Genomic DNA, 13,945 nt, shown 5'->3' with positions numbered 1-13,945 from the left:
CCATAAAAACATTTACACTACATTTGTGAAGAAGGCTTCAGGGTGCCCAAGAAAGTCCAGCAAACGCCAAGATCGTCTCCTACAGTTGATTCAGCTGCAGGATTGGGGCACCACCAGGAATGGCAGCAGGCAGGTGTGAGTACATCTGCACGCACAGTGAGGAGAAGACTTTTAGAAGGATGGCCTGGTGTCCAGAAGGGCAGCAAAGAAGCCACTTCTCTCCAGGAAAAACATCAGGGACAGACTGATATTTTGCATAAGGTACTTGGATTGGACTGCTGAGGACTGGGTAAAGTAATTTTCTCTGATGAATCCCCTTTCTGATTGCTTGGGGCATCCGGAAAAAACCTTGTCTGGAGAAGAGAAGGTGAGCACTACCATCAGTCCTGTGTCATGCCAAAAGTAAAGCATCCTGAGACCATTCATGTGTGGGGTTGCTTCTCAGCCAAAGAAAGGAGCTCACTCACAGTTTTGCCTAAGAACACAGCCATGAGTAAAGAATGGTACAAAAACATCCTCTGAGAGCAACTTCTCCCAACCATCCAAGAACAGTTTGGTAGCGAACAATGCCTTTTTCAGCATGATGGAGCACCTTGCCATAAGGAAAAAGTGATAGCAAAGTGGCTTGGGGAACAAAACATCGAAATTTTGGGTCCATGGTCAGGAATCCTCAAGAGGCAGGTGAACAAAAAAACTCCCACTAATTTTAATTGACAGCACACCAGTGTGAATTGCAGAGATCTTGATAAAGAACTGCAAATATTGACTCTTTGCATAAACTTAATGAAATTGTCAATAAAAGCTTTTGACACTTATGAAATGCTTGTAAATATGCTTCAGTATACCTTACATTTTTACAAAAACTGTATGAATAAAAATATGACATTCAAGCACATATATATATAATAACTGTTATGCCGCGTACACACAACCGGACTTTACGGCATACTTGGTCCGGCGAACTGGAGTCCGTCGGCCAATTCGATTATGTGTGGGCTCCAGCGGTTTTCTCAAAAGTTTGATGGACCTAGAAATGAAACATGTTTGAAATCTGTCCGACGGACTCAAGTCCGGTCGAAAAGTCCGCTCGTCTGTATGCTAGTCCGACGGACAAAAACAGACGCTAGGGCAGCTATTGGCTATGAACTTCCTTGTTTTAGTCCGGTCGTACGTCATCACGTACAAATCCGTCGGACTTTGGTTGATTGTGTGTAGGCAAGTCCGTTCATTCGGAAAGTCCGTCGTAAAGTACGCCGGACAAAGTCTGCCGTAAAGTCCACTCGTGTGTATGCGGCATTACACCATATAGTTATTATTTTATCAAGCAACCTTCCCATTTGGGTTACCACTAGGGATGAGCTTTCTGTTCGGGTCAAACATGAGTTCGACTCGAACAATGGCTGTTCGCCCGTTCGTCGAAAACTGAACATTATGGGCCATTCGCGCCAAATTCGAGAGACGCGTAATGGCCCATAATGCTCTGTGGGAGCGCAGTGCATTGCTTTATGATGATTGGCCAAAGCATGCACCATGACCTGCATGCTTTGGCCAATCCCAGCGCCTTCAGCTAAGAGAGCTATAATTGGCCAAAGGCAGGGTGCCTTTTGCCAATCATGGCTCAGGGGGACTAAGTCCACGCCTCACACTATATAAGGCTGCCTGCACATCGGCCCTGTGTAGTGTGTTGTTGGCGTGGATGGAGAGAGTGTCATTTAGATTGAGCAGGCAGGCAGGTTATTCAGTTAGCTGTAGTGTAATATATATATATATATATATATATATATATATATATATATTAAACAGACAGTCATGTATGTATGTATGTATGTATGTATGTATGTATGTATGTATGTGTGTATGTATGTATATATATATCCAGTTTAGCTATATATGACTGCAGGTTGTTCCTGGTGTACTTTTTCTAATATACTTCAGGCAAGCAGGTTATTCAGTTAGCTGCAGTGTATTTAATACATACATACATACAGTCTCATATATCCCGTAGGAGCTGCTAATAGTTCGTTCCTTTCCACCAGTTGTTCCATTACCCCCCACTTCCCTGCACAGACGACACAGCTTCTTTCCCATAGCACGTTGCAGAAAGAATATGAAACAAGTCTTGTAGAAATATGAGCTGCCTTAATCATCTGGTTCCTGTAATGGACTGCACATCTTCTCCCTCCTGTTTACCACTACTTCCCCAACCGCACAGAAGCTTCAATTTAAAGTGGGGTTCCACCCCAAAAAAAAAAAACTACACGAAAAATCCTAAAAAAAAAAAAAAAATACAAAAAAAAATTTGGATTTTTTTTTAAACTTACCTCTAAATGCCTGTTGCTAGGGGGTCCCTCCTAGTCTGCCTCTTCCAGTGCCTGGGCTGGTGACATCACTTCCCCCTCGGCACAGAAAGGGCTCAGCTCTGCTCCCTCCCTCCTGTTAATCATCTGGGACCCATTACAGGTCCCAGGTGACTGAGCGGCCAATCACGGCGCGCGGCACCGCTCGCGCATGCGCAGTGGGTGCCAGACTGTGAAGCCACAGCCCAGCACCCACAGTTGCAATGCCGGCGCCACTGAACGGAGGGGGAGACGAGCGGGGCTTCGATCTCCTGCATCACTGGACCCTGGGACAGGTAAGTGTCCAATTAAAAGTCAGCAGCTGCAGTATTTGTAGGTGCTGACTTTTAATTTTTTTCTTTTTTTTGACTGGACCTCCTCTTTAAGTACCAAGAATATTACTCTGAATAAAATCCCTGGACCGGCACCCTCAGCCTTTGGAGCTAACTGTTTCTCTGGCCATGCACTCACGTGTACATTGAAGTGACCGTCCATGATTACCATGTGGGGTCCTCTGCCAGCTCTTTTCCTCTGTTGGGGGTAGCAGCTTCTCCTTTTTAGATGTGCAGGTTCCCACAGTAGTTTCCTTCATCTCTCCTCCTGTTAAGTCTAGTTGATCTCCCCCTAAGGGGAGAGTTCTTTAACTGTATCAGCAGCTACATTCTGTACTCCTTTTGCTGTCCTCTTCCCATCAGCAAGCATGCCAGGAAGCATGTGACCCACAGTTATATAGGCCTTTTAGCCCCTGCCCATACAAATTAATGATATGGCTAGAGGTGACCTATACCACTAACTACATCCTGTATCACATCAACCTGTCATCCAGCACCTCTCACTGGTCAGACCAGGCGTCACTCTAGCAGAATGCAGATGGTCACACCCCCCATCCTACACTATCATTCCTCCCCAATAAATCAAACCCAGCCAGGCCTATACCAAACAGGGTAATGCCTGAAATTTACACTTAGCTCTAAACCTTTCTAACCTTTTAGCACACACCTAAGTAGGTGGGCGCTACATACACCCCCTCCTAAAATCACAACTGTCCCCAGTTGTAAAAAGGATTCCCATAGTTGCCAACAGTCCCGATTTTGGGACCCTCGTCCCGATCAGGGGCTGTTCCGAATCGGGATTTCCATCAGGAAAATCGGGAATGTTGGTTTTTTAATTTTTTGGAGCAGCTGGCTCCAGCAAAATGGCCGCCGGCGCCGCCGCTAGATCTTCCCCCTAGTGTTCATTGGAGAGAGGAAGGGGGCTCGATCCATGCAGCCAATGAATCAGCTTCTTTAGCTGCACGGATCGGCCCCTCCCCTCTCCACTGAACACGCGGCGCCGGTGTCTTGCAGAGAAAGTTCCCCAGCTATTCAGCTATTTCCGCCGGCTAGTACTGCGCAAGCGCTGCGCCTGCGCAGTACAGGGGGGTCCTTACTTGCCGAAGGGAACTTTCTCGGCAGAGCACCGGCCACTCCCTGAGTTCCTGGATGTGTGGTGGAGGGGTGTTATGGGAGGGGAGGGTCTGCACTGGCACTGTTACTGATGGAGGGGGTGGTCTGCACTGAGGGGGGCCTGCACTAATAGAGGGGGGGCTGCACTGAGGGGGTTCTGCACTTATAGAGGGGCGGGGCTGCACTGAGGGGGGTCTGCACAAATAGAGGGTCGGGGCTGCACTGAGGGGGGTCTGCACTAATAGAGGGGGGGTTCTGCACTGAGTTGGGTCTGCACTGAGAGGGGCCTGCACTAATAGAGGGGGGGTCTGCACTGAGGGGGGCCTGCACTAATAGAGGGGGGTTGCACTGAGGGGGTTCTGCAGTAATAGAGCAGGGCATCTGCACTAATAGAGGGGGGTCTGCACTGATAGAGGGATGGTCTGCACTAATAGAGGAGGGGGGCTGCACTGAGGGGGGTCTGCACTAATAGAGGAGGGGGGCTGCACTGAGGTGGTCTGCACTAATAGAGGGGGGCTGCACTGATAGAGGGGGGTCTGCACTGATAGAGGGGGGTTCTGCACTGAGGGGGGTCTGCACTGATAGAGAGGGGGGGTCTGCACTGATAGAGAGGGGGGGTCTGCACTGATAGATGGGGGACTGAGGGGGGTCTGTATTGAGGGAGAGGGGTCTGTACTGAGGGGGGTCTAAACATAGTGGGGGGTCTGTACTGAGGGAGGAGGATCTATACTGCTGGAGGGGCGGTCTGTACTTAGTGGGGGGGTCTTTACTGAGGGAGGGGGGCTGTACTGAAGGGGACCATAGTTGGTGGAGGGGGGGTGACACCACTTTTTTTCCGCACCGGATGACACCAGCTGCAGTGATGCCACTGGCTCTTGTCTCTGTAGCAATTTAACTTTAATGTACAGGAGGGGGATTGTCTATATACAGGAGGAGGGGGGGTAACTATATACAGGAGGGGGGGTTAGCTATATACAGGAGGGATGGGGGTTAGCTATATACAGGAGGAGGGGGGGTTAGCTATATACAGGAGGAGGGGGGTTAACTATGTACAGGAGGAGGGGGGTTAACTATGTACAGGAGAGGGGAGGGTTAACTATTTACAGGAGGGGGTGTTAACTATGTACAGGAGGGGTTACTATGTACAGTGGGGGTAACTATGTACAGGGGGATACTATGCACGGGGGGGTAACTAGGGGGAGAGGGGAAACTATGTACAGGGGGGGTAACTATGGCTCTGCCGGGGGCACCTGATGCAAGGAGGGACTCTGCCGGGGGCACCTGATGCAAGGAGGGACTCTGCCGGGGGCACCTGATGCAAGGAGGGACTCTGCCGGGGGCACCTGATGCAAGGAGGGACTCTGCCGGGGGCACCTGATGCAAGGAGGGACTCTGCCGGGGGCACCTGATGCAAGGAGGGACTCTGCCGGGGGCACCTGATGCAAGGAGGGACTCTGCCGGGGGCACCTGATGCAAGGAGGGACTCTCTAGGGGACACCTGATGCAAGGAGGGACTCTGCGGGGGACACCTGATGCAAGGAGGGACTCTGCGGGGGACACCTGATGCAAGGAGGGACACCTGATGCAAGGACGGACTCTGCTGGGGGCGCCTGATGCAAGGACGGACTCTGCTGGGGGCACCTGATGCAAGGAGGGACTCTGCCGGGGGCACCTGATGCAAGGAGGGACTCTGCCGGGGGCACCTGATGCAAGGAGGGACTCTGCCGGGGGGACCTGATGCAAGGAGGGACTCTGCCGGGGGGCACCTGATGCAAGGAGGGACTCTGCCGGGGGGCACCTGATGCAAGGAGGGACTCTGCCGGGGGCACCTGATGCAAGGAGGGACTCTGCCGGGGGCACCTGATGCAAGGAGGGACTCTGCAGGGGACACCTGATGCAAGGAGGGACTCTCTAGGGGACACCTGATGCAAGGAGGGACACCTGATGCAAGGACGGACTCTGCTGGGGGCGCCTGATGCAAGCACGGACTCTGCTGGGGGCACCTGATGCAAGGAAGGACTCTGCTGGTGGCCGGCAACGTGGCTAGTGACACGCTCAGGGATCCCACTGATTCGGCTATGGTGAGTTGAATGATTTCATTTTATATTACAATGTAATAATAGAAATAATGCACTTCAATTATCCCGACACCATAACAATCATGGTACCGGGATGATTGAAGCACTAACACCAGGTGTTTGGAGTATCTTTATCTGCTGATTGTTAAACTTTCTAGAATACACATATTTCTATTGTTGTGTAGGATTTGGGCCTGCTGTCCCCCCATTCCTCTCTCCCCCTTTCCCTCTCCAGCCCTCATTCATCTCAGACTTGAACCACACCCCCTTTGAGCCACGCCCATTTAAGCCACGCTCACCATTTCACATAAATCAAGCCATCACTCCCGAAAGAGCAATGCTTTGATTTCCTCCATAATCTTCTGTATTCCTCCACCGATCATCTCCATGATACCTGCAGAAAACAAAAGCATCCTATCCTTTATGCTAACTGTACAAGTATGTTTTTGGCATGGGTGAACCTACTAGAATAACTGTCCCCTCAAAAGGAGTCTGGGGTACTCCTGCAGGACAGCTCCTAAGTAGCCACGCCAGGTCAATGCATTCTAGTCCATGAGCCACATACTTTCTAGGTGACTCCAACTGAGAGTTCATAACTTTAACTGTAGAAACAAAGGGAATGACAGAGACAACATCCATGTCCATGCTGGCCAGGCAGGCACTGGTACTGTTGCTCTGCAAAGGAAGTCCATGGAAAAGCCCACCCTAACCCGTCTGCTCACTTGCAGTTCAAGGATTATTCAGCATACCTGTGACAAACACCCTACAGGTAATACCGGGGTCCGGCAATCATTTCCATGAATCTCCTTTCCCCTTTAACAGGTATGGAAAAACTCCTGGTGTGTTGCCCAGGTTTCTGTATCAGAACACGATTTTTAAAGATGGCTCGTCCCTGCCGCCACTACTTAAATATGTCCTGAAAATGCACCCACATTGCATGATCGGGTGTCCTTTGGGGCTTGGGTACATGTAGGTAGTCCCATATAAGGTCCCTTTCCCATTGCTCCCGGGAAACTTCCACTACGTTCATTATTTCTTCTGGGACATAAGGATAGTCAAATCCATATTCCTGTGCAACCCGTTTCTGAATGTCCCTCTGAAACCTTGACAAACGTGGAAGTTCTCTAGGTTTTCCTCTCCTAGGTAGCACACATGAGTCTGGAGCCTTAATAGCCCTTTGTTGGAATGAAGGTAAAGGATTTAGCAATGCGCCTATGGACGTCTTAGTTTCTGGAGCCTTAATAGCCCTTTGTTGAAATGAAGGTGTATGACTTAGCAATGCGCCCGTGGATGTCTTAATTCGGGGTGTTGGGGATGTTGGGAAGGTGGTAATGCTTTCCAGAGCCCCGGAGACAACACTCAGAGATGTGAAGCCCTCCACAAAACACTCCTTGTCACTGGAACCACCTTCTTCTGCAGAACCCCAATCTATGGCCCGGCCCTTGCTTCCCCTTTCCAGCTCACCTGAGATATCACCATCTCCTTCCAATGGCTCCCTCTGGACAGGTTCAACAAGGGGCTTACTTGTAACGGTCGGCATTTCAAGGGAACATCTTGGGGCTTGCTCAATTACTCTAGCAACCCCTGGAGCCCCTTCCAGACCACAGGCCTCCCCTTTGGATCCTACCTGGACCTCCGGTGCTTCCGTGATGAAAGACTCTGGATGGAGTTTCTCCGCTGCACTCCCTGTAGTATCTCGGCCCTCCGGAGGTTTGAGGCTTGCGGTGTGCAGAGTCTGGTGGTGCTGATCAGATCCCAGCCGCATTAGCTGCATGCTGCAATGGCCACAGCGGGCCCAGGCGGTGACTCCCATGGTGGGTTTCTGGCATATCCTCTCCACTCCATTCACTACTCCTAGCGCCAGTCCATCGATAACTTCCAGCCGGTGTTAACGAGAATCCGTTCCTGCTGTTCAGTGTTTTGTTGGATGGCCGGCGGGCGGTTGAAGCTCCGTGCTATCTTTCACTGCTGAGCGCACACCGTGTGTGACGCTGGAGAACTTTCCTCTGGGGCGTAACTCCACCCCCTCCTCTCGCTGATCCAGCACACGAGGAACTGTAACTTTTAATTTCCATTGGGCGCACCAGCGACCCATGTCGGCAGGCACAATAGAACTGCAGATTTTACAACAAACTGATTTTATTACAGTGAAAATGCTTCCTTGCGATGTCCCTACTGTAGGAGAAATAGTCCCTGTATTGTCTCCGGCACCACACCACCCCCTGTGTCAATGTTTCCAAGGGCAACAGCGACACCCACAACTCCTCCACATTTTCATCTGTTATGCAGGAAAAGTTTTTGAATAAAGATGGCAGTGCGGGTTACTGTATGCAGGGTTGCTAGGGGCAACGGACTGGCTGAAAAAGGTAAAATCTCGGTGGGACCTCCATGAAGGGCACTACTCCCGTAGGAGCTGCTAATAGTTCGTTCCTTTCCACCAGTTGTTCCATTACCCCCCCACTTCCCTGCACAGACGACACAGCAAACAGTCTTGAAACAAAAAGAACAGTAACTTTATTCTTTCCCATAGCACGTTGCAGAAAGAATATGAAACAAGTCTTGTGGAAATATGAGCTGCCTTAATCATCTGGTTCCTGTAATGGACTGCACATCTTCTCCCTCCTGTTTACCACTACTTCCCCAACTGCACAGAAGCTTCAATTTAAGTCCCAAGAATATTACTCTGAATAAAATCCCTGGACCGGCACCCTCAGCCTTTGGAGCTAACTGTTTCTCTGGCCATGCACTCACGTGTACATTGAAGTGACCGTCCATGATTACCATGTGGGGTCCTCTACCAGCTCTTTTCCTCTGTTGGGGGTAGCAGCCTCTCCTTTTTAGATGTGCAGGTTCCCACAGTAGTTTCCTTCATCTCTCCTCCTGTTAAGGCTAGTTGCTCTCCCCCTAAGGGGAGAGTTCTTTAACTGTATCAGCAGCTACATTCTGTACTCCTTTTGCTGTCCTCTTCCCATCAGCAAGCATGCCAGGAAGCATGTGACCCACAGTTATATAGGCCTGTTAGCCCCTGCCCATACAAATTAATGATAGGCTAGAGGTGACCTATACCACTAACTACATCCTGTATCACATCAACCTGTCATCCAGCACCTCTCACTGGTCAGACCAGGCGTCACTCTAGCAGAATGCAGGTGGTCACACCCCCCCATCCTACACTATCATTCCTCCCCAATAAATCAAACCCAGCCAGGCCTATACCAAACAGGGTAATGCCTGAAATTTACACTTAGCTCTAAACCTTTCTAACCTTTTAGCACACACCTAAGTAGAACAGTACACCCATAGTTGTTATTACACTTCGTTTGGTGCACTGTACACAGTACTGTGCACTAGGGATGAGCTTCGTGTTCGAGTCGAACCTATGGTCGAGTCGAACCTATGTTCGAGTCGAACATCGTCTGTTCGCCCGTTCGCCGAATTGCGAACGATATGGGCCGTTTGCACCAAACTCGTGTGGCGCATCACGGCCCATAATTCACTGTGGCATCGCAGTGCATTGCTGGCTGATGATTGGCCAAGCATGCACTATGACCCGCATGCTTGGCCTATCACAGCCTCGTCAGTAGAGAGAGCTGTAATTGGCCAAAGCCAGGGTGGCTTTGGCCAATTATGGCTCAGGGGGTTTAGAACACGCCCCACACTATATAAGGCCGCCTGCAAGGCGGCCCTGTGTAGTTTGTTCCGGTGTGCTTAGAGAGAGAGAGACAGTGTCATTTCATTTGAGTTAGCTAGATTAGGCAGGACAGTCAGTGAGTTAGCTGCACTTTCAGTGTATTGTGTATATATATGCATCCCAGGTGTTGTGTATATATATATATATATATATATATATATATATATATATATATATATATACAACACCTGGGATGCATATATATACACAATATATATATATATATATATATATATACACTGTATTCAGTTTAGCTAGATCCGTTCCTGTTATCTTCCTACTGACAGGCAGGCTTGTCTTGTTACAGTATTTAAAGCTACCTGAAGAAAATTGGTTTTGATCCTATTAGTACCACAGTCAGGAAGCTAGACTATTTACAGTTAGTGTAGTGCATCCTCCTCACAGTGTTCAGTTAAAGCTACAAGTTAGTTTAGTGTGACCTCTGCACAATGTTCAGCTAAAACTACAAGTTAGTGTAGTGCTTCCTCCTCACAGTGTTCAGCTAAAGCTACAAGTTAGTTTAGTTTGACCTCTGCACAGTGTTCAGCTAAAGCTACAAGTTAGGGTAGTGCATCCTCCTCACAGTGTTCAGCTAAAGCTACAAGTTAGTGTAGTGCATCCTCCTCACAGTGTTCAGCTAAAACTACAAGTTAGTGTAGTGTGACCTCTGCACAGTGTTCAGCTAAAGCTACAGGTTAGTGTAGTGCATCCTCCTCACAGTGTTCAGCTAAAACTACAAGTTAGTGTAGTGCGACTTCTGCACAGTGTTCAGCTAAAGCTACAAGTTAGTGTAGTGCGTCCTCTGAACAGTGTTCAGCTAAAACTACAAGTTAGTGTAGTGCGACCTCTGCACAGTGTTCAGCTAAAGCTACAAGTTAGTGTAGTGCGTCCTCCTCACAGTGTTCAGCTAAAACTACAGGTTAGTGTAGTGTGTCCTCTGAACAGTGTTCAGCTAAAACTACAAGTTAGTGTAGTGCGACCTCTGCACAGTGTTCAGCTAAAGCTACAAGTTAGTGTAGTGCGTCCTCTGAACAGTGTTCAGCTAAAACTACAAGTTAGTGTAGTGCGACCTCTGCACAGTGTTCAGCTAAAGCTACAAGTTAGTGTAGTGCGTCCTCCTCAAAGTGTTCAGCTAAAACTACAAGTTAGTGTAGTGCGACCTCTGCACAGTGTTCAGCTAAAGCTACAAGTTAGTGTAGTGCGTTCTCTGAACAGTGTTCAGCTAAAGCTACAAGTTAGTGTAGTGCGTCCTCCTCACAGTGTTCAGCTAAAACTACAAGTTAGTTTTTTGCGAGCTCTACACAGTGTTCAGTTAAAGCTACCAGTAGAAGGTTGGTGGTGTTTTCCTGATCCTATCACTACCGCAGGCAGCTAAATAAGCTACAAGTTCATTTTTTGTGAGTTCTGCACAGTGTTCACCTAAAGCTACCTGTAGAAGGTTGGTGGTGCTTTCCTGATCCTATCACTACCGCAGGCAGCTAAATAAGCTACAAGTTAGTTTTTTGTGAGCTCTGCACAGTGTTCAGCTAAAGCTACCTGTAGAAGGTTGGTGGTGTTTTCCTGATCCTATCACTACCGCAGGCAGCTGAATAAGCTACAAGTTAGTTTTTTGCGAGCTCTGCACAGTGTTCAGCTAAAGCTACCTGTAGAAGGTTGGTGGTGTTCTCATACTACAGGCAGGCAGTTGATTTTGCTAGCTGCAGTATCAGTGTATATATATATATATATATATATATATATATATATATATATATATATCCCAGCTTAGTGCAGCTACAGGCCATTAGTATGTCTGGAAGGCCAACAAGGAGAGGCAGACAGTCACAAGCCAATAAAAGAGGGCAAGCAGGCTCTGTGTCTAGAGGCAACAGTGCTGGTCGTGGAGACGGTGCATCCTCATCAGCACGTGGCCGCGGGACACGCTTGGCCTTTTTTTCGGCAGCTGGCCATGTTGAGCCGCAACATGCGGAAGACTTGGTCGAGTGGATGACCAAGCCATCCTCATCCTCCTCATCCTCTCTCACCCATGCTCATGGTACTTTGTCTGGCAAAGCAGCTGCCAACGCGGCCTCTTCCCTTGGCTCAATGGCATCAGTGACTCCTTCCCTAGCCCCACCATGTCCTCCTGAGGAGTCCCTCGAACTATTTGAGCACAGTGTTAGGTACATGCTCCAAGAGGATGCCCAGCGTTTAGAAGGCTCTGATGATGATACTGAGCTAGATGAAGGCAGTAACATGAGCACGGACAGAGGGGGTGCCCAAGAAGGACAGCAATCTGGCAGTCATGCTCCCCCTGCAGCAGCATACTGCCAGGTTTGCTCCAGTGATGAGGAGGGAGGGGATTTTGAGGTCACTGACTCAACGTGGGTCTCAAGCATATCTCGCGTGGCCAAAACATCTCCCGCTTGGGCACCACATGCTTGACCAGACATATGTTGACCTGCCATGCAGTTCGTTGGCAAGCGTATCTAAAAGACCCACACCAAAGAACAAAGAGGACCTCTCCAACCCCACTATACCTTCAGTCCTCTCTGAGACCTGCACTGAGAGTAAAGAAGGTGTAGAATTAGGTGTGTCACAGCCAAGTACTTGTGGGCAATCTGCTTTCGGTACACCGATGTCAGATTGTACCAGGCAAATTTCCCTGCCCCAGCTGCTGCACTGCAGAAAGAAGTTCGCTCCCAGCCATCCACATGCCCAGCGGTTGAATGCTAGCTTGGCAAAATTGCTAGCACTTCAACTGCTGCCTTTTCAGTTGGTAGACTCTGCCCCCTTCCGTGAGTTTGTGGAATGTGCTTTTCCTCAGTGGCAGGTACCCAAACGCCATTTTTTTTCACAGAGGGTGATTCCGGCTCTCTACCGGCATGTGGAAGGCAATGTCCATGCCTCGCTGGACAGGGCGGTCAGTGGTAAGGTGCATAATACCGCTGACTCATGGTCCAGCAGGCATGGACAGGGACGTTACCTAAGTTTCACCGCGCATTGGGTGACTCTGCTGGCAGCTGGGAAGGATGCAGGACAAGGTGCAGTAGTGTTGGAGGTTGTTCCGCCACCACGCCTCCAAAATGCCACTACTAATGATTGTGACACACCTCTCTCCTCCACCCCCTCCTCTTCTTCTTCCACCATGGCCTCTTCCTGTGCTTTGTCCTCAGAACCAGCGGTGCTCCGTAGCCGTTCAAGGGGCTACGCAAGTATGCAGGCCAAAAGATGCCATGCGGTGCTTGAGCTGATGTGCTTGGGGGACAGGAGCCACACTGGGGCAGAGGTTATGTCAGCTCTGCAGGGGCAGGTTCAGAGGTGGTTGACGCCACGCCAACTAAAGGCAGGAATGATGGTTTGCGACAATGGCACCAACCTCCTCTCTGCCCTCCGACAGGGACAAATGACCCATGTGCCCTGTTTGGCTTACGTTCTTAACTTGGTGGTGCAGCGGTTCTTGGGCAGGTACCCGGGCTTACAGGATGTCCTGAGGCAGGCCAGGAAAGTCTGTGTGCATTTCCGCCGGTCATATAATGCCAGTGCTCGGCTGGCAGACCTCCAAAAGGAGTTTAACCTGCCCAAGAACCGCCTAATCTGTGTCATGCCCACCAGGTGGAACTCAACGTTGGCCATGCTGCAGCGGCTGCACACGCAGCAGAGGGCCATCAATGAGTACCTGTGCGACTATGGCACCAGGACAGGGTTAGGGGAGCTTGTTTTTTTTTCCCCACGCCAGTGGACCTTGATCAGGGATGCATGCACTGTCCTGTCACCATTTGAGGAGGCCATGAGAATGGTGAGCAGTGACAGTGCATGCATCAGTGACACTGTCCCCCTTGTCTACCTGTTGGAGCACACGCTGCGTGGAATAATGGACAGGGCACTTGAAGCAGAACAGAGGCAGGAAGAGGAGGACTTCCTTAGCTCTCAAGGCCCCCTTTATCCAGACAGTGTTCCTACATGCCCGCCGATCACACAGGAAGAGGAGGAGGAGGAGGAGGATTGTGTCAGTAGGGAGGTGGAGCCTGGCACTCAGCATCAGCAGCAGTCTTTAAGGGATCAGTCCCAAGAAACACATGGACTTGTACGTGGCTGGGAGGAGGTGGCTGCGGACCATGTCGTCCTTAGTGACCCAGAGGACTCCGGATCGAATGCCTCAGCAAACCTATGCTGCATGGCCTCCCTGATCCTGCAAAGCCTGCGTAAGGATCCTCGTAATCGTGGTATCAAGGAGAAGGACCAATACTGGCTGGCAACCCTCCTTGATCCACGTTACAAGGGTAAGGTTGCAGACCTTATCTTGCCGTCGCAGAGGGAGCAGAGGATGAAACATCTTCGGGAGGCCTTGCAGAAAGGTCTGTGCAACGTGTTCCCAGAGACCGGGAGGTTACAAACTCCTGTTTCTGTACAACG

At 49.8% G+C, this 13,945-nt stretch overlaps 1 protein-coding gene across 3 annotated transcripts in view; it reads right to left on the bottom strand.

Annotated features, from left to right (window-relative positions):
• LOC141106408 (cobalamin binding intrinsic factor-like) overlaps positions 1–13,945 on the bottom strand; it is a 224,118-nt gene that overhangs the window by 30,821 nt on the left and 179,352 nt on the right. The gene's annotated exons all lie outside the window — the stretch shown is intronic.

The sequence above is a fragment of the Aquarana catesbeiana genome, linkage group LG08, assembly GCF_042186555.1.
Source record: "Aquarana catesbeiana isolate 2022-GZ linkage group LG08, ASM4218655v1, whole genome shotgun sequence".
Taxonomy (NCBI): Eukaryota; Metazoa; Chordata; class Amphibia; order Anura; family Ranidae; genus Aquarana; species Aquarana catesbeiana.
The sequence above is the reverse complement of the archived record's forward strand: the minus strand, read 5'-3'. Positions and strand labels throughout refer to the sequence as shown.